The sequence below is a fragment of the Microtus pennsylvanicus genome, chromosome X (genome assembly GCF_037038515.1).
Source record: "Microtus pennsylvanicus isolate mMicPen1 chromosome X, mMicPen1.hap1, whole genome shotgun sequence".
NCBI classification, from domain to species: domain Eukaryota; kingdom Metazoa; phylum Chordata; class Mammalia; order Rodentia; family Cricetidae; genus Microtus; species Microtus pennsylvanicus.
In genome coordinates this window covers 91,899,483-91,918,692 of record NC_134601.1, presented here as the reverse complement: position 1 = coordinate 91,918,692, position 19,210 = coordinate 91,899,483, and the positions used below count along the sequence as shown (strand labels likewise).

Here is a 19,210-nt window from a genome sequence, read left to right as displayed (position 1 = left end):
TGAGTATAGCAGAATATCATTAGGAGTCATTTTATCACTACTTTTTATGACCAGTAATATTTGGTTTTTCTCTAGGTCTATGAACTACCTAGTCTCTGGTTCTTGGTCAGGTATGGTTTCCATCTTGTGATCAATGTCACACCAGACATTGGTTGGTTACTCCCACAAGCTTTGTGCCACCATTGCCTTAGCATATTTTGCAAGCAAGACAACATTATAGATTAAAGGTTTTGTGGCTGGGTTGGTGTTTACATTTCTCTTTTGATAGCCTGTAGAGTACCTTCCCATATCAAAGACACTAGAACATAGGGGTGAAGGTTCTATGTAGGCGCCAGCTTGACCTCTCCATTTTCAGCGAGTTGTGTGGGTGCTGTCTTCAGTAGTAGGACCTTAGTGTCAGTTTGTGGAAAGCAACCTACTATCTTGGCAACAGCTTGGATTATTTAGGAATTTCTGTAGGACCCCTTTGGCCAACAACTCAATTGGATGTAACCCTGTCCTGGTCCTGGAAACTTCATTTGATGACAAGAGACTGCCAGTTGGGATTCTGTCTCCCTCATTGTTTGAAGACTACATTAGGATCACCTTTATATATTTTAGGAAGTTTCTATTGGACTAGGTTTCCATATAACCCCTCAGATGCCCCTCAGTTCTAATTGTCCCTCAAACTCATTCCCCTCTCCCACTCCCACTTGATCCTGCTGGGGTGCTGCTCCAACCCAGCCCCACTCCACCCATAAAACCTATACTATTTCCTTTTCCTAGAGAGATCCATATGTCCCACTTCGGCTATACCTAGCCTCTCTGGGTCTAAGGATTGTATCTTGGTTAACATTTCATTAGCATCCCATATCCACATATAAGTGAATGCATGACATGCTTATCTTTCTGGGTCTGGGTTACCCGACTCAGAATGATTTTTTTCTAGTTCCATCCATTTGCCAGCAAATTTCATGATGTCATTGTTTTTAACAGCTGAATTGTAGTGGCATTTCATTTGTATTTTAATAAATAAAGCTTGCCTGGGGATCTGGAAAGCAAAATAGCCAGCCATTGGCTCTTACCTCTACTTCAGTCTGAAATGGCGATCCTGCCTCCAGGAAACCTCAGAATGAGACTGAGACAGAGAACTGTCTCCTCCTGTTTGATAACCCTCTCTAATTATGGGATTAAAGGTGTGCACCAGTACTGCCTGGTTTCTATGGCAAGCTAGTGTAGCTATTGGGATTAAAGGTGTGTGTCATTGTTAACTGATCTGTAAGGCTGATCACTGTGGCTGTTTTACTTTCCCAATCCCCAGCCAAGCTTTACTTATTACCATACAAATTAAATGCCACTAAACTGAGTAGTACTCTAATGTGTAAATGTGCCACATTTTCTTTATCCATATTCTTGGGATGAGGGGCACCTAGGTTGTTTCCAAGTTCTCACTATTACAAATAATGCTGCTATGAACACAGTTGAGCAAATATTCTTGTACTATGAGCGTGTATCCTTTTGGTATATAACCAAGAGTGGTATTGCTGGGTCTTGAAGTAGATTGATTCCCAATTTTCTGAAAAATCGCCATACTGATTTCCAAAGTGGCTGTACAAATGCGCACTCCCCCCAGCATTGGAGGAGTGTTCTCCTTACTCCCATCCTTGTCAGCATGAGCTGTCATTTGTTTTACACATCTTATCCATTCTGACAGGAGTAAGGTAAAATTTCAAAATAGTTTTGATTTGCATTTCCCCGACGGCTAAGGATGTTGAAAATGTCTTTAAGTGTTTCTCAGCCATTTAAATTTCCTCTATTAAGAATTCCCTGTTTAGATCTGTACTCCATTTAAGTATTTCACATGTAATCATTTAGTTGTGATGTATGCCAGTGTCAAATTCTGTGGATTCTTTGTAGAATTTCTTAGTCTTAGTTTTTTTCGAATTTCTTAGTCTGTAAGTCCATTTCTCTTCCTGTATTTGGGGTGGTTGACCTATTATTTTTATCAAATAATCTGTTTCTCTCTCTTTTTATCTCTTAATAAAGAGCTACCTGATAGTGTCCTGTACATCCTTTATAGTTTCTTCACTCTTTTTCATATATTTTCTTTTTCTTCCTCTGCATTATAATTTCAAGCTGCCTGTCTTCAAGTTTGATAATTTAATTTTCTGGTTTATCAAGGCTACTGCTAGAGCATTCCAGTGAATTTTCTCAGTTTACATGTTTTATTCTTTAGCTTGGATTTTACATTATCTGTTGCTTTATTTGATATCTTCATTTTGTTCATATATAATTTTTAATCTTGATACCTTTGTGCCAGTTATTGAATTATTTGTCAGACGATTTATATGCCTTTTCTAAAGTCATTTTGGGAATGCATTTTGTGCTTTGTGTGGTCCACGTTTCTTAGTTCCGTTTCATACCTTCTTGTTTGAGAAAATGTTTGCTTCTCTACATTTCTACTGGTTAGCTAGCTTTATGCAGAAGAAGGCTTTTACCTGAGGTTAGAGATTCTGGGGGCCTCTCACACTTCTGGATTACTCATTATAAAGATTTACTAATTATTTTCCTGATTTTTTTTTACAATATTTTGCTCCCTCTGGTGTCTCTCTTTGATATTGCGCTTTTGGAGCAGCTGTAGTTTTTAAAATTAAATTTATTAATTTATTTTATCTCTGGACTGCGGTTTCTCCTGCAATTCCTTCCCACCACCTTCCCTCTGCTCCCACCCCAATCCACTTCTCCTCTGTTTCTGTTCAGAATGGGCCAGATCTCCCATGGATGCCATCAAATCTTGGCATATCAAGTTGAGGTAGGACTAAGCTCCTTTCTTCGTATTAAGGTTTGGTAAGGCAACCAAGTATGAGGAATAGGTTCCCCCAATGCGTGACAAAGCATCAGGGACAGTCCCTGCTCCCATTGCTAGGAGTCCCACAAGTAGACCAAGCTACACAACTGTCCCATATATGTAGAGGGCCTAAGTCAGTTCCATGTGAGCTTCTTAGCTGTCACTTCAGTGTCTGTGAGTTCCTATGGGCCCAGGCTGGTTGTCTCTGTGGGTTCCTTTGTGATGCCCTGAAACCACATACACACACAACAACAAAAATGGACTTAGCAGGTTGTATTTATATATTTGTGCATACATACACACATACATATTGATGTATGTAACAATAATAACCAAAGAAAAAGAGGCTGTCAATTTGAAAGTGCGCGTCCTGGGAGGGGTTGGGGTACATGGGAGGAGCTTATGGGAGGAACAGGAAGGGGGAAAGTGATGTATTATAATTTAAAATCTATTAAAAAATGTGAGCTTCATTGATGCTTTTACTGGCAAAACAAATCATTTCTGTGGAAAGTAGCCTTAAAAAATGACATGTCGAACACTTACCCTATTTTATTCCTAAAATAGAAGTCACTAAGTTGTATTAAACTCTGTTCTACTACATTTCAAGTCATGGCAATCTGCTTTATTCTCAGCTGCCTTCAGACATGTTGAGCATGCCCAGTCCTGTCAGGGTTTTAAGAGTGATGGTATTTGAGCGACTACCTTGAGTAGCTCTCTGAAAAATAACATGCTAGACATATGTTCCAACTTTTTCCCTTCCCAATGAGAATCTGAGAGTTGGAATTTTTTCTCTTGTTCCATACTCAGTGAGGGTATCGGGTGGGAGGTTATCCTATTTGTCTTATTTTCAACGGTCCCTCCACCTGGTAATCTTTAATACCAGTGTTCAGACTCAGGGAAGATGTAACTTAATTCCACATACCCAGCCTCACCTCACCCCCACAAATCCATATGTTTGACATATGTTTAGTCTTTTTTCTCTCTCTCTCTCTCCAGGAAGAATCCAGCAATTGAGTTTTGTTCTGATTGTACTGTGCTGAGCTGGGCAAAGATATCATGGCGAGTAAGTACTGCAGCCTTTCATGTTGGCATCAGTATGGCTGGTCATGCTTGCTGAGATGCAGGAGTCTATTAGTTGGTTTCTGGATTTCTCTTTGAGGAAATTAGACCCCAAATTCAACCTTCTTTTCTACCATCTTGTTCACATAAAGACTCTCCATTTTATTGTTTTATTTTAATTCCTTTTGCCCAGAGATCTAGATCTGTGATGATATAAATTTTAGATCATTTGTCATGATCCACAGATGCCTATGAGTCTAGGTTCTCCCACCCCTATTTTTTATTTTCTTGTTAAAACCAGGTAAATTATACCTAAATTCTGTCCTCAACTTTGATAACTATGTTATTTATGTGCACTCTACTTTGAGTAAATATAGCTATTTAAAAGACACATGCTTGAGATGAGAAGTCATTTTTATTGCACCTTAAACATCTTGTCTACTATTTGGGTAACTCTTAATCCTATTTAAGTCATTGATTTTATCAGGCAATCATCCTTTTAGTTAAGCATATAGGCTATGAACTGCTTTATTTTTTATTTCAAATTTTTTCATACAATACACTTTAATTGTATTCTTTCACCTCCTCCAACTCCTCCCAGATAACCCCAACTTCCCTTCTCACCAAACTTCATGCCCCTCTCTCTTCCTTTCTCAAAACAATAACAAGTACAAAACAAAAATAAACGCCTAATGAAATAAAAATAAACAAAAACCCCTACAAGACAAACATAACAAAATAAAACAAAAAGCATGCAGAAAAATATGAAGTTCATTTAGTGTTGGCCAACACTCCTGGTCATGGGACCTGCTCTGAAGTATGTTGTTATACCCAGTGATAACTCCAATGAAGAAAAGGGATTTTCCCTCTCCCAGCAGATACCAATTGCCAATAGCTTCTTGGTTAGAGGTGGGATTTCGTCCCACTCCCCTTCTCAGTGCTGCAGTTTTGATTGGTTTGAATTGCTCAGGCCTTGTGTGTGCTATCATGGTGTCTGTGAGTTGTTGCACACATCAGGCCTCTTGTGCATGGTTGACACTGTTTCCTTGCAGTAGTTCACCACCTCTGACAGCTTAAAATCTTTCCACCTTTTCTTCCACTTAGATCTCTAAGCCTTGAGGGGAGGGGTTTGATAAAGACATTCCAGTTTGGCCTCCGTTCTCCAAAGTCTCTCCCTATGTATGTGTTGCTCAGTTGTAGGTCTCTGTTTTAATTAAAAGCTATTGCAAGAAGAAGCTTCTCTGATGAGGGTTGAGCAAGGATCTAATCTATGGCTATAACAATATACCATTAGGAATCATTTTATTGCTACGTCCCTTTAGCAGAATAGTAGTAGGTTTTTCCCGAGGCTTATGACCTATCTAGTCTCATGTCCTTGAACACTTCACCCGCGTCAGGTATGGGTTCTATATCATGAGGTAGGGCCTTAAATCTAATAAAAAGTAGTTGGTTGTTCTCACAAGCTTTGTGCCATGATTGCATCAGTATATCATATAGGCCCGTGTCCGTTGTAGGTCACAGGGTTTTTACTTGGTGAAATTTACCATTACTTTTCTTCTCTGGTAATATGCAAAGTACCTTTGAGTACCATAAATGCTAGTAAGTAGGAGTGAAACTTCCAATTGGAGACTAGTTTGATTTTTTTCATGTTAGACAATATCAGTAAGTTGTGTCTTCAGCAGTATGGCATTCTGACAGATGTCTTAGTTCTTTTCTTTTTTTTAGATGTCTTAGTTCCGATACTCAGTTTTGAAACCCCATAAGAGGTATTTTCCATCATTATAGATACCCTTTCTACCTATACACTTTGGACTCTGACACTTGAGTGATGCACTATAAATTCACTTTTCACCTTACAGGCCACTGAGACTCAGTGAAAAGCTGCCATAGCCACCCTTTCTACTCTGAACACCTTTTATGCTGTTGCTTTATGCCTTTTAATGGCTTTGGTAGTAAATTTAGTGCTAAATTGTTTGAGAACTTAGGGGGGTTAGCTTTATTTACATAGTTCTGGATGTTTGCCAAGGAAAATACTTTCAGAGGAACTGAAGATATATGAAAGGGATATTTAGGAAGATTGACATCTAAGCATGTGCTCTCTCTCTCTCCCTCCCTCATATAAAAGGACATGAATAGGATCCATATAAGAGGATATAAAAAATGATGGAGTCAGAGGTATGAGATGAACATATAACCAGTGAATTTTATGAGTGTTCATAATTGAGAGAGTTACTAAAGGTGAGAATAGGTACACATTAAAATGAGATTGGGGGACCTTTGAGTTGACTTAGTCAGTAAAGGCACCACCAATGACTTACCAAGCCTGATGACCTGAGTTTGATCTATGGAACTCACATGGTAAAAGGAAGCAGAGAGCCAACTCCCAAAAGTAATCCTCTGACCTCCACATTGGCATCATGGTCAGCATTGTAGATCAAAGGGTTTGTAGCTGGATTACCTTCTAATTAACAGGATCTAGTACTACAAACACTAGTCAGTAGGGGTAAAGGTTCTAGGTAGGCACCAGCTTGACTTCTCCATGTTTAATGAGTTATGTAGGTGTTGCCTTTAACAGCTGGATCTTGCCATCATTTTTGTGGAGAGCAATCAATAGCCTTGACAATATCCTGGGTTGTTTTGGGGTTTTCCATGGAGCTCCTTTGGCCAACAACACAATTAGATATATCCCATTTCTTATACTGGAAGTTTCATTTGATGATGAGTGATGCCTAGTTGGGGCTTTGTGTCTCCCATTATTTGGTAATTCTATTTATATTTCTTTCATATATGTGCACATTTTAAGAAGCTTAAATAATGGGGGAGGGAAGATTGGGTCAACAGAGAAAATATAAGGAGGGGCAGCTAAAACTAAGGGCAATTTGAGGCTTGTATGTGATGGTTACTTTTAATTGTCATTTTGATATAACTTAGAATCACCTGGAAAGAGAGTTTCATAGGGGGATTGTGTGGATCAGGTCAGCCTGTGGGCAGGTCCAGGGGTAATTGTTGTAATTACATGAATTCATGTGGGAAGATTTAGTCTACTGTGAGTGGCACCATTCCCTATGGAAGGGTTCCTGAACTGTATAAGAATATCAGAGAAGGTGAATACCAGTAGGCATGCAGTGCATTCTTTTCTCTCTGCTCTTGAATGTGAATGTGATGTGACTAGCTGTTTGAAGTTTCTGACACCGTGCCTCTTTACTGTAATAGACTACATCTTGGAATTCCAGGCTCAAGTAAACTCCCCCCAAAGTTGGGTTTTCTCAGGGTAGTTTTTAATAGCAACCAAATGAAACTAGGCCAGGTTTGCTCCCTCTTTCTATTTTTATTTGGATTTTAAGGATTTGTAATGGAATCAGATGCGTATTAGTAACATGCAGTTTCACATATAAAAATGCCTTTATAATGAAGAAAAGTGTAGTTTGCAAGCATCTTTGTTAGTCATGTTGTACCTAGTACGTTTTGAGTAGTCATGTAAAGTACAGTTCTAGCATCATCCTTTAACAACTATGCAGATGGCTACGTCCTACACCCATGTCTACCTCGAGAGACACGTAGTCTCTTAGCTCTCCATCAAGATTTTAGAACATTTTTAAACGTTACCTGTTCCATCGTGCTCGGTTTCCATTGATTGGGCTTCCTTCACACTTCTAGTTCTAGGAGCTGCAGTCTCACAGCAGGCACTGTGTTCCAAGTAACCCTTATGGACTGAAAAGATTGTATACACATATATGCCTGGTATGTGTGTGTGTATGTGTATCTCTGTGTAAAACAACTATTAAAGAAAAAGACCAGAGACCATGTATTTGAGACAGAGAGCAAGTGTGGGGGGGTATGGAAGGAGTAGGAGGGAAGAAAGGTAAAGGGGAAATTATATAATGATATTTTAATTTAAAAAATACGAGATGTACAAATTAAAGAATTTTGTAGGAGTCAGTATGAAGAAAAATTGGAGTTTATAAAATAAAGCTTTTAATCTAGATTTAGGTACAAGCATTTAAAAGGGGGGAAGAGTGTCGGGGTCTGATGCACCAACATAAACTACTTTTCCCTCTCTGTACGGTACGGAGGCGCGTGGGAATAATTGACACAGTTCACACAGCAATATCAGAAGGGAGTCTCAGGCTTCATTCAAATCCTAAAGATCATCCGTCCGTCCGTCCGTGTTTATTATCCAAACACCTTTTATCCCCCAAGGTAAACTAAGGTGGAAGTTCATTAACATTCTGGACTACCCCTTCAGCTGGGTCACTAGTTTGGGATTAACACCTCTTCTCAGGCGATCTACATAATTACAAAAGAAAAGGGGCAGCATAACCCGGGCTTTTGTTAGGGTAGGAACAGCCTGTCTGGCAGGGTACGTGACTGTTCTGGATACCAACCATGGCCCAAGAACTTGGCTGTCACACCATATAGAAATATGGGCGGACAGAAGAGACCTCTGAAAAAACAGCAATAGAGAGACTTGCATTTAAGTAACAATTAAGTAACAAGTAACTATGTATATGATTTTGATGGCTGTTGAAGTTACATTGTTCAGAATGTTTAAAAAATAAGTTAAAGTTTGGCCTACGTTTCCCTACACTCTGGCCACTGTAGACTAATAAAAGCTTGCAAATTTATCAGGTTTTCATTCCTAGAGTGAATGAATGACTGTTATCCAATACTGTAAAGGGGGCCCTTAAGATGTTCATTAAGTATTGTGAGACATGATAATGACCCTGGATTATGTTGGTGGACTTTAATGTCATCACAGCGGCCACTAGATGAGGGAGACAGAGGAAGTTGGGCCAGAAAAACTGACAATGTAACTGTTACTGGAGCTTTTAGAGTAAAAGCCTGACCTTAACAGTCGAACAAGCAAGACTCACTCTGCTATTCCTCCATTAAAACATAAGTAACAGGAAAAGTAGAGAAAGGAGATTTTAGTCAAAGTGGCTGCATTGGGAAGAGAAACAAATAAAAGGTCCAGTGAACTCCCAGTCAATCCTCAGGGTACTGGAATGAGATTTTCCTTTACCAAGGGGGTAAAAGGTATGCATAATTAGATAGTCTTGATGAAAGTGTGGCCTTTCTCACTACCTTTGTTTGATCTCATTTGTCTTGCAAAGTGGTTTGATAAATTATCAGAGATTTGTGTAATATCTCCCAGGGAGAGAAGTGACTTCTCTTGTCACCAGGGCTTCCCTTTTTCTAGCATGGACTTACTGGAGAAATTTTAATTCCTTGGATCCCATTGTTTCAATAGTCTGATACCCAAAATGAAGAGCACAAGTGTCCCTCTTTAGAGTATCTTCTCCTGCTATTTAAATGATGGTTAAATGATCAAACTGGTCAAATGATGACTTCAACACTGTCCTCATGGCTTTGAGAGTGTCACAAGCTAAGAGTGCAGCTTCAAAACTTGAAACTGTGGAGCAAATGTCACCCTGCTGATACATTGATTTTTTTCCTAAGTGACATTGATTTTTAGCTTCTATCTTCCTCCAAAGTGAGAGGATGTTTGTTATTTTAAGCCAGCAACTCTGTAGTAACTTATTTTAGAAGCCACAGGAAAATTATGTGGATCAGATTGTTACTGGAGTTAGGGTCAAAGCCTATACTGTTAGCCTTAACAAGCCAAGCTCAACCATCTGTCCTTGATAGACCAAATAACACAGTCAAATTAATAATGGAAGGCAAAGAAAAATAGAGGTATATTTATTCAGTGGGGACCATATTGAGAAGAGGGACAGAGATTCAGTGGTTCCCACAAATTTTCAGGGTCCCAACATGAGGGAAAAGCTTAAATAGAAGACAAGATAAATGCATAACTAACGACTGCTACCAAGGTGTGTATGTCCTGCCCACCACCATCTTAGCTCTAGTATCCACTAGGTCAGTCTCTCCTGCAGTGTCATTGACCAGTTGTCAGTCTTTCCTGGAGATAAGTTCCTCCTCTGTTGGGCTTTAAGGCTTTAGCCCTTTTCTCTTCTTAGTGTGAGGATCCCAAGGAAACTGTAATTTCTTGGGTCTGTTGTTTCAATAATTTGATGGTCCAAGGGAGGGCCACAGATTTTCTTTAAAATATCCTCATTTCTTGCATTCAGGCCAGTAACATCTTTCATCTTGTTAACTTTAGCCATTATCATAGCCTGTCAAAATGGTAGAGGAAAAATGGAATAACGTTGATTTAGGACACTAACAATGCACTTCTGTCTTAATTTGCTTTCTATTGCTATGATAAAGACCATGACTAAATGTAAATTGGGGAGGAAATGGCCTATTTTGCCTTACAACTTACATTCCCTCATTTAGGGACATCAGAGCAGGAACCTAGAGACGGGAACTGAAGCAGAGGCCATAAAGGAATACTTCTTACTGGCTTGTTCCTCATCAATTGTTCGGCCTGATTTCTTATACAAGCCAGAGGTAGCATCACATACAATGGGCTGGGACCTCCCATATCAGTCATTAATCATGAAAATCCCCTGCAGTCTTGCCTATGGACCAATATAGTGGATGCATTTTCTCAGTTGAATTTCCCTCTTCTCAGAGGACCTTGTTTTATATCAAGGCAACAAAAAATTTAACTAGTACAAGTTAGATCACGTAAATCAGATTTTACCAGGTAGAACCTTAAAGTGGAATTGCAGATATAATCATTCCAGGTATGAATTAACTTTGGAAAGAAACATTGTTCATTGATGCTGTACAATAGGTATATGAGGGCTAGAGTGAGGGCTCAGCCATTAAAGGCTAGGCTTACTACCAAAAATAGATTCTTAAAGTACAGTGCACTTCTTCCAACAAACTATCTGGACATTGAGGTTGTACCTTGACTATGATCTGTCCCCCAGACGCTCCCATTTAACAATTCGGTTTCCAGGTGTTCATAGTGTTTTTAGAGGGTTGAGGAACCTTCAGGAGACTGAAAGTTGCTTAGAAATGGGTTCTTGGGGATGGAATTTGGGTTTTATGGCCTGATGACTTTTTTTACAATCTGCTTTCTGTTTCTTGACTTCAGATGCAACGTGACCAAACATCTCACAGTCCTGCTGCGGCATCTTCACTGCCATGATGGACAGCATCCACTCAAATTGTAAGCAAAACTAAGTGCTCTCTTAGAAGGTATTGTGTCACTGAAATGAGAAAAGTAACTAAGACATACCAGTCCCCCTCCGTCCCTCCCTCCCTTCCTTCCCAGACTAACCTTAAATATATTATGACCTAGCTCAAGGTGACATTAAACTTGAATCTGTGTGCTAGCATTAGATTTGTTGTATGTGGCCCAGATGACAAAGGCTTTCTAGTCTTTCTCTGAAACTGACCTTTTAACAAATATGTTGTTACAAGGTAGTACAATTTTTGTCAGTTCCAGTTGCAGTGTCTGAATAATGGAAAATATAATTACCAACACACTTGCCATTTGAAACTGTAAGTACAGTTTCCATTTTGTATAACCTAATAGCACATTGTCAACAATCCTTTTGACTGTGTTTGCCCACCTTGCGATCCTATGAGGCTTTTTCTTTCACCTTCAATAGACTGACTTGATTCTAGGTCACCAAGTTTGTTTTGTTTTGATTTTTCATTTTTAGATATTGAGAACTACCATCTGAATATCTACCAGGTGATGATCTTTAGAGTATCTTCTCCTTTTATAACACTTTACAAATAATCCCATTTTATAAGCGAGAAACCTGAGGGTCAGAGTAAGTGAAATCTCCAAGATTATATAATCAACATCTGGTGTTTGTCACTTAAAATTTGGAGTGGAGATGCAAGTGTGGAAGATGTACATTCTGAGAAATGTATCTTTAGTCAATTTCATTATTATTTAAATGTCACATAGCATACTTATGCAAGCCAAAATTATATGGATCAATGCTGTTCTGAGACACAGCAAACACGAAATGTGTGAAACAGCTGCTTGAATACAACAGAGCACAGTGTTTCCTACTGATTGTTTTACATAAGTAGAAAGAGTACACTCTAAAGTAACAAGTGATAATGAGTGAGCCAGTAATGGTGCTGTTTGTTTTTACTTTAAATGTTATATACTATACAGAATTGTATATGCTGTATTTTATAGGTTTTCCAGCACAACAATTAACTGGGTATCACATTAAAAAGTCAGTTTTACTTTAAAATTCTTTATGAAAATCGTAACTTGATTAAATCTTGACATGTAATTTGATACTTTTACAGCATAAAGAAGAATGATGGTTGCTGTATATATGTTTTCATTATGACCCAAACTAATCACTATTTCATGAATTATCGTTTATATAAAAAGGAGCAATGAACAGAGCAACTGTGATTATTCAAAACGTAAACAGGTTACAGACTTCTTTCTAAAAACTTAATGAGATGAATCTCTTAGTTCATGGCAAACAGTTGATAATATATGTGACCAATGATAAAATATAAGCTTTCCGATTAAAATTAGAACTTTGTGAAATATGTTTCCTTTACAATAAACTACATAGCTTCTTGATGATATCATTCAGTAATATTAAAATGAAGGTTTTATTTTTAAATTGTGCAATGAAATGGGAAGGTCCACACAACTCAGTGGGTTAATAGCAATGCTTAAAACATGATATTGTGGAATTATGCATGAACAAAACTGGCGTTCAAAGTTGGGACTTCTCGTTTCTGTCTTAGCATGCAAATAGCTTAGGAATTATATAACCCCATTCTAAACAATTAAGAAAACTGAAAAACAACAATCTTTCTTAGATATAGCAGAGAACTGACATGCTGTTGAAAACCACTGAGCCATGGGTTGAACTAATGGGGCAAATATAGAGACTCACATCTTAGCAGGTAAGAGACCTTCAAGCAGAACCTTTGTAGGAATCAATAGTTGTGAAGAAAACCTGAATCAGGTGTCTATAATGAAGGTCAAAAAAAAAAATGGGAGAGAAAAGATCTTAAGCTTGAGTATATGTTAGAAACTTCTGGAAGTAGAAAGCAAAAGGACAACAAAACAAAACAAATATAATAACCCCAAATCCCCAAACTTGGAAACTTTGTAGCATAGAAAGAAAATCCAGGAACTGTGAGGCAGCTAAAACCGGGTAATGTATGCCATATGTGAGTGTTAAAAGGTGAAAATGAGGATGTTTGAAGCAAAAATGACTGCGAATTTCTTCAAGTTATTATCAGATACCAAATCACAGATGTGGGGAGCTCAACTAAATGCCCAAACAGATGGTAGAACAACAGATGAAACCAAGTCAAACCAAATGAAATTAAAGCTAAGTGTATCATAAAAATACCCACAGAAGACCAAAGGAAAGGAAAAAGTATTGAAATAAATCAGAGGAAAAAATAGACTTACTCATATTTGACTTCTCAGAAAACATGAAAGCAGGAAGAAAATACAATACAATTTAAAAATTGAGAGATCTAACCCACATCAAACTAGAATCCTCTGCCCCCAAAATTATTTTTTAAAAGTGAAGGAAAAAACTTTCTCAGACAAGCAGAAATTAAAGGAGTTTGTTGCTAGTAGCCCTGCCCTGTAAGAAAAAAAAATAGAAGCTTCTTTAGGGAACTGAACACTTAACTAAATAAAAGGCAAGAGCAGATAGCTATACTAAGAAAAACCACAAATGTTGTAATTCTAGATGCCTAGACCTAATGAAGATATGAAGAAATGTCTCAAAACCAGGAACAGACAGTTTAATGACATAAGGAAAACAATTTAAGATATGAAAGTAGAATTAAACAAAGAAATAGAATTCCTAATAAAAGCCAAACAGAAATCAACTTGAAATTAGACACTCAGGAAATCAAACAAAAAACTCCTAAGTAAGCCTCACTAACAGATTAAAAGACATAGAAGAGTAAATATTGGGTCCTTAGCATGAGGTAGATGAAATGGATGGTTCAGTAAAAGTAAATTTTAAAACTAAAAATAAATTTAGGCACAAAATATCTAGGAAATCTGAGACAATAGGAATAAACCCAAAACCCCTATAAGTAACAGGTCTAGAAGAATAAGATATCAAGATCAAAGGCACAGAAAAATATTTAATTATTATTTTTAATTTTATTTTTGGGGGATTATAATAAAATTATAACATTTCCCTTCCTTTTATTCCCTCCAAACCATCCAATGCAATGCCCCGCTCCTGCCATCAAATTTATGGCCTCTTTTTTCACTGATTGACAACATTTCTCCTATCTAAAGAAAGAGATGTCTATCAAGTTACAAGAGGCAAACAGAACACCAGATGAACAGAACCAGAAAAAAAACTCTATACTACACATAATAATCAAACTTTAAATGTAATGAACAAAAAAAGGATATTAAAAGATATAAGGGAAAAGACTAAGGCAAATATAAACTAAGTCAAAATATAAATATAAGACTAAGTCAAAATATAAATATAAGACTAAGTCAAAATATAAATATAGAACAACGCCTGACTTTTTTAATGAAGATTCAGAAAGATAGAAGGGCCTGAACAGATGGCATACAAGCCCTGAAAGACCACAGGTGCCAGTCTAGAACCTTATACCCGGAAAAACTATGAATGACAATTAACTGAAAAGAACAAAAAATATGATGAGAACATTTTAAGCATTTTCTTCCACCAATCCAGGTCTATAGAAGACTATGGAATGAAAACCAGGCTGAAGAGAAAGTCAGCCTAATAAAATGCAAAAAAAGTTTATCATAAAAGGGGAACAATGGGGCTGGAGAGATGGCTCAGTGGTTAAGAGCACTACCTGCTTTTCCAAAGGTCCTGAGTTCAATTCCCAGCAACCACATGGTGGCTCACAACTATCTGGAATGAGGTCTGGTGCCCTCTTCTGGCCTGCAGACATACACACAGACAGAATATTGTATACATAATAAATAAAAAAATAATAATAAAGGGTTATTTATTTAAAAAAAGGGGGGGGGAACAATGTCAAAGTAAAATAAGAGGAATTAGTAAAAAAATGTTGAATAATAGCTCTCAATAAATTGTCTCAATTTCTCAATTTAAAAAGATATGGATTAATAGACTGGATTAGAAAACAGTATCCATCTTCCTGCTGAATCCAAGAAACATATCTCACCATAATGGACTGTTATCACCTTAGGGTGAAAGAATAGAAAAAGGCATTCTAGGCAAATGGAACCAAGAAGCAAGCAGGCAAAGTTATTTTGATATCTGACAAAATAGACTTTAAACCAAAACTGATCAAAAAAGATAGGGATGGACACTACAAATTAATCAAAGGAAAAATCCACAAAGAGAATAATACACTTCTAAATGTTTATGCGCTGAATAGAAAGAAACCCAGCATCATTAAAACAGCAGCAAACATTGCTATATCTAAAGGTACATGTTGACCCTAACAAGGTGATAGTGGGTGACTTCAATAATCTACTCTCTCCTTAGACAGATAATCCGTACAAAAACTAAACAGAGAAATGCTTAATTTAAATTTCATTATAAATCAAATGGACCTAGAAGATATTTAGAGAACATTTCATATGAACACAAAAGAATATACCTTCTTAGCAGCTATTGCAACAAAATTGACCAGATATTGGGCCACAAATTAAGTCTTGTCAGATAAATAAAATTGAAATAACACCATACTTCCTACAGTGTATTAAAGCTGGATATCAGCAACAGAAACAACAGGAAGCCTACAAATCATGGAAACTCACAACTGAGTAAAAAATGTGTCACGATATAAATGAAGAAAGTTAAAAACTTTTAGAATTGAATGAAAATGAAACTCAACATGTCCAAACGTATGGGACTCAATGACGGCAGTTTTTTTTTTTTTGAGTCAAACTTATGGCACATACATAAAAACTGGAGAGATCTCATATTAATTACTTAAAGATACATTTGAAAGTTTTAGAAAAACTAGAAGAAATAATACCGAAATGGAGTAGATGGGAATAAATTATCAAACTTATAGCCGAAATCAATAAAATAGAAACAACAATCAAAAAATAATACAAAGAATCAATGAAACAAACAGTTAATTATTTGAGAACTATCAATAAGATCAATCAACACATTTAGCAAAATTAACCAAAAGAAAGATTCTACATTAGTAATACTATGTATGAAAAGGGAGTTCAGTTCTTATAACAGACATTAAGGAAATTCATAGAGACTTAAGGATATATTTTAAAATCTGTATTCCAACAAACTGGAAAACATTTTTTTTTAAAAAAAAAAACACCTGATAGATTTCTTGATGTATATGACTTACCATAATACCAAAGTTAAATCATTGTGAAATAAACAATTTAAACAGACCCATAACTCCAATAGAAATAGAAGCAAAAAATTAACATTTTCTAACAACAAAATAGCCCAGGGCATGATTGACTCAGTACAAAATGAAGATAGACCATCACAGAACTAATGCCAACACTCCTCACATTATTCTGTATTAGAAACCAGGAGAATACTTAAAAATTATTTTCCTGAAGCCACTATTACCCTATGTTGCATGTTGCATGGAGAGGGGTCCCTTTTGTTCCAGCCGCCCAGCCAGCTGTCACCCGCAATAACCACACAGAAATTATATTAATTAAATTACTGCCTGGCCCATTATCTCTAGTCTCTTACTTTACTGGTTAACTCTTACATATTAATTTAGCCCATCTTCATTAATCTGTGTATCACCACATGACTGTGGCTTACCAGCAAGATTCTAACCAGCATCTGTCTCAGGCAGGAGATCCATAGCATCTGCCACTCTGCCCTTCTTCCCAGCATTCAGTTCTCTCTACTCTGCCTACTTAAGTTCTGTCCTATCAACTAAGCCAAGGCAGTTTCTTTATTCAACCATGAAGGCAACACATAAACAGAAGGACCTCCTACACCAACTCTAATTTAGCAACTCACACTAGGACTTAACAACAACAAAGAGAAATTGTGTATCAATATCCCTTATGAACATAGATGCAAAAATTCTTAAGAAAATACTGAATAGAAGAATCCCTACTGTATGAACTGGCTTTTGGGAGCCCAGTCTCTGTGAAGGAATGACTTACTCAGCTTAGATGCTTCAGTGTGACAGACTTTGTTGACTCCCCTTGGGAGGTCTTACCCTCTCTGTCTTAAGAGTGGATGAAGGGTATAGTGGGGGAAATGGGAGTGGGGGGGGGAGAGGAAACTGGGATTTGTATGTAAAATAAAAAAAAACTGTTTAAAAAAGATCATCCACCATCATCAAGTAGTCTTCATCTTAGAGATGCAAGGATGGTTCAACATATGTAAATTAATAAATGTATCCACCATTTAAACAGACTGAAAGGAAAAAAAACCACATAGCCATCTAATTAGATGCAGAAAAGACCTTTCACAAAAATCTTAACACTCCTTCATGGTAAAAATCCTGAAGAAATTAGGGACACAAGAGGCATACACAAAAATAATAAAGGCAATTTACAGCAAATATATAGCCAACATCAGTTAAAATGGAGAGAAACTCAAAGTAATTTCACTAAAATCAGGAACAAGGCAAAGTTGTTCACTCTCTCCATACCTGTTTAGTATAGTACTTGAATTCTTAGCTACAATAGTAAGACAACTGAAGGAAATCAAGGGACTACAATAAGAAGGAAAAAAGTCAAAGTAGCTTTATTTACAAATGATATGATCGTCTACATAAATGACCCAAAAATTTTTACCAGGAAACTTGTACTTTGATTGATCATACTTTCAGAAAAGTAAGATGATACAAAATTAATACAAATATATAGCCTTCCTGTATGCAAATGACAAACATACCAAGGGAAAAAATTAGAGAAACGTACCTTTAACAATAACCTTAAAAATAAAATAAAACTTCTTGGAATAACTCTTACCAAGCAAGACTTGGAAAATAAAAATTTTAAGACATCAAAGAAAGAAATTGAAAAAGGAACCATAAGATAAAAAACTCTCCTATGTTTAGGATTCAAAGTGTGAAAATGACCATCCTACCAAAAGAAGTCTACAGATTCAGTAAAATCTCCAAACATAATTCACAAAATTCTAACACAATTCACAGAAATTAAAAATATAATATTAAACTTGATATGGAAGCATAGAAATCCTAAGCTAGCCAAAGCAATCCAGAATAATAAAAGGATTGGGCAGGGGTATCAACATCCTTGATTTCAAATTGTATTACAGATCTATAAAAATAAAAAAGCAATTATTCATAGACAGATATGTCTATCAATGAAATAGATTAATTCCACACATCTATGGACACCTCACTTTTAACAATGTACCAAATATACACACTGTAGAAAAGTCAGTATCTTCAACAAATGGGGCTGGTTAAACTGGATGATTGTACGTAGAATACAAATAGATCTATTTTTATTACCGTGTACAAAACTCAATTCCAAATGGGCAATGCCCTCAACATAAGGTCAGATACCCTAAATCTTATAGGAGAGAAAGTGAGGAATAGTCTTAAACTCATTGGCACAGGAAAGGACTTTCTGAGCAGGACACCCATAGCATAGTTATGACTAACAATTAAAAGTAAAGCTTCATGAAGCTGAAAATCCTCAGTGCAGCAAAGGACACCATCATTCAGGCAAAGCATCAGCCCACAGAATGGAAAATATCTTTATCAATTGTACATCTGATAGAGAGCTTGAGTCTAGAGCATATAAAACTTAACATTAGAACTGTATAATATTAGAACATTAGAATATATAAAGAGCTTAACTGAACATTAAGAAAACAAATGACTCAATTAAAAATGGGGTACAGAATTAAACAGAGTTCTTAGAAGATGAAACACAAATAACTAAAAAAAACACTTAAAGAAACATTCAACATTATTAGCCATCAGGGAAATTAAAACTAAAGCTACTTTGATATTTTTATCTTATAACATTCAAAATAGACAAGATCAATAAAACAAATGACAGCACCTGCTGGTGAAGATGAGGAGAAAGGGAAACACTCATCCATAGCTAGTGTGAGTGCAAATTTGTACAGCTACTATGCAAATCTTTGTGGAGTTTCCTCAAAATGTAAGCAATTGATCTACCAAACAGACTAATTTTGTTTCTTTATTTTGTTTGGTTTTCTTCTAAATTTGATTTTGTTTGGGGGAGAGGTTACAAGGTCAGAGGGCAGATGTGAGGGACAGGGAAATAAGTGGGAACAGAATACATGATATGAAATTCACAAAGAATCAATAAAAGTAAAAAAAAATAGATCTACCACAAGATCTAGCTATCACATTCTTGGACATATCCTCAAAGAACTCTCCATCCTACTACAGAAAGAGTTGCTCAGTCATGTTCATTGCAGTTCTACTTATAATAGTGAGAAATTAAAAATAACCTGGATG

At 36.7% G+C, this 19,210-nt stretch overlaps 1 protein-coding gene across 4 annotated transcripts in view; it reads left to right on the top strand.

Annotated features, from left to right (window-relative positions):
* The window catches only part of Zc3h12b (zinc finger CCCH-type containing 12B), a 187,312-nt gene that overhangs the window by 22,713 nt on the left and 145,389 nt on the right, over nucleotides 1–19,210 (top strand). The window contains exons 2-4 of one of the 4 annotated variants that reach the window (XM_075957313.1): nucleotides 3,824–3,890; nucleotides 10,896–10,970; nucleotides 12,614–12,700. The gene's annotated coding sequence lies outside the window, so the exon portion shown is untranslated. The remainder of the gene's footprint in view (nucleotides 1–3,823; nucleotides 3,891–10,895; nucleotides 10,971–12,613; nucleotides 12,701–19,210) is intronic. The other 3 variants (XM_075957311.1, XM_075957314.1, XM_075957312.1) reach the window with 3 other exon arrangements.